Source organism: Nematolebias whitei, chromosome 1 (genome assembly GCF_014905685.2).
Source record: "Nematolebias whitei isolate Nwh7 chromosome 1, NemWhi1, whole genome shotgun sequence".
NCBI lineage: Eukaryota > Metazoa > Chordata > Actinopteri > Cyprinodontiformes > Rivulidae > Nematolebias > Nematolebias whitei.
The window spans coordinates 44204636-44207348 of NC_056498.1; positions in this window are offsets into that span (position 1 = coordinate 44204636).

Here is a 2713-nt window from a genome sequence, read left to right on the forward strand (position 1 = left end):
TTAGTGACAAACTGGGCAGCCCAACATGGTCCACACAGTCCTCCATACGAGGCGATGGATAACAGTCAGGCTCAGTCCCCTTCACCTTCCTGAAGTCTGGACAAAACGGTCCTTTGTCTTCAATAGTCAAGAGACACGGTGAACACCTGTTTTATGCTCATGTCACCTTTTTCAGCTAATTCCACTTTTTTTTTAATCATTTAAACTTTTTTCAGATTAATTCAGCATATCTATGCTCTACCCACTTCCTTTAGGTAAATTAAGTTTATTTCTGCTTGTTTTGGCTACTATTCAGCTGTTTTTGGCTAATGTAAGCTTTTCTCAGATAATTTAAACTTTATTGTACTAATTTCTGCTTCTTTCAACATTAGTGGACACAATTAAGCTCCCTCCACTTCCTTTTGGAAATTTAAGCTTCTTTCTACATTTCATTAGCTACTATTCAGCTGTTTTATAGAAAAACTAGGATAACGCTGCCATTTTTAGAGCTATCCAGCAGGTCTCTCTTGTAAATGAGTCCCCGAGGCTCAATGGGATTAACCTGTAGAAATAAAGCTGTTGGTAGCTGACAACAATCCCTAATAGACTCTGACTGAAAATCAAAAATCCAAAATGGCCACCTTAGCAAAAAAGGAGAAATACTATAAATCAGCCAGTTTTAGTCATATTTAGCTGAAAGTTGGTGTGATAATAGTTGACAATGTCTCCCATCAAATGCTGCATGAAAATCAACAATCCAAGATGGCCCCAACAGCACCTTTGAATCTGTTTAACTCGGCCAGTTTTACACAAAGAGCTGAAATTTGTTGAGGTTACAGCTGAGAACGTTCCCTATCACATACTGCATCCAAATCAAAAATCCAAGATGGCCGCCTTTGCTAAAAAGGAAAAGATAGAGTAACTGTGTCATCTTTAGGGCTATTCAGCTGAAATTTGGTTTAGTGGTAGCTGAGAGCGAACCCCAGCACACAGCACTGTCCCGTCAGCAGTTTAGATCAGCTGCAGCCTGGCAGTCCATTGCATTAGGAACAATTGTGCACGTTCTGCTTCCTTATGATATTTCAAAATTCTTTCAGCTGTTTTTTTTTATTCTTAAGCAATAAGCATTCACACTTATTTAGTGATAACTTATTATTTTTAAATATGAACGTTTCTGTCCAGAGCCCTGAGACGACTTCTGTTCTGACTTGGCTCCATAGAAATCAACTGAACTGAATGGGATGTTGTTCGTGGGAACATTTTTCAATCAAAGAAGATGGAAAACTGAAGGTGCATTGTGACCTTACAACACCTGACAGTGTCGCTTATAAAACTAAATCAGAATCGGCAGCTCGGGCCTTTTAGAAATGGGTGATAGGGCAGAAAAGTGCAGTCGGTGCACCCCTACCCCTCACCTGCAGAGCTGCTGCTGCTGTTCAGCATCATGAACGTTTGGCAGTCAGAGAGATTTCAATAATAAATGAGTTTACATCTTTATTTCATGTTACTCTACGGTAATAAACCTTTGTCAGATACACCAGAATGCAGGAAATGGCATCTAGTTTATTTAAAATTTTCTGGGGGAGCACCCCCGCCCCCCACCCGCCTGCTATTTGCTTTCCAGCATTATTTGTTTTACAAATTAAGTCCTGTGAAGGGATTTTCCAAACATCATCATCATCAAGAACTTTATTTATAAAGCGCTTTAACAGCAGCCGCAGCTGAAACGAACAGCTGAACATCAGAGGTGAGTAAGATCAGAACAAAGCTACGAAGCCGAGCACACAATGAACTAAAGACTCAGTTAAAACTCAGTTAAAACTCAACAAAACGACGCGTTAAAGCTGAAGGCCCATGAGTAGAGATGAGTTTTCAAACATGGACAGTGAGGGGTTCTGTCCAACGTGTTCCATAACGTCGAACATGATCACCCATCTTGTCACAGAGAAACTAAAAGTCATCGTCACGCAGTATGAAAACAAAAGGTACCCGACCATTTCTGCACCTTTTTAGGATATCTACTCATAAACCCTCAACACTTCCTGTCTGCAAAGTTTCTGTCAAAGATAAAAAACAAAGTTATCCATTGATGGAATGCTGTTGGAAGAGAAATAACCAGCAGTAAAACACCTGGTTGACCCGTAAAGCCTACACTTTTCATTCTGAGTACCTTTGATGACAAACGCCTCAGCCAGTAAGCGGAGGTGGTAGGTGGGTTGGTCCTCCTGGGTCAGCTCCTCAAGGCCCACCCGGGCACACATTCCCTGGGCGTCTCGGTACCGGCCCTGCACGTAGTGAACCTTGGCCATCAGAAGCAGGGCTTCATTCAGATACCTGGGCTGAAGGACAACAAAACATGGAAGACAGAACTGGCTGAAGACAAATAATGATTCTACCAGATGCTTTCAGTAACGTATTTCCACACTGTTGAAGGATGAAGAATAAAGCCCAGGAGACTGACTGTGAGCTGGCCTCTGCTCAGAATAGTGTTCAGGTGACCTTTAACCGTGGACAGTCTGGGTTGAATGTTGTCCATCACAGGGGTGGAGCTCCGTAAAAGCTCCATGTTTTCCAGCAAACATTCCTCCAGCAGGGCTTCAGCCATCAACAACATCCCATAATCATCTATGGGAGGGGAAAGAAATCAGAGTTCTCAGAATTCGGAATTTAAAATCTTCTAACATACAAAGCTCCCAACAACCTAGATCCATCTTCTATTACAGATCTTATTGTT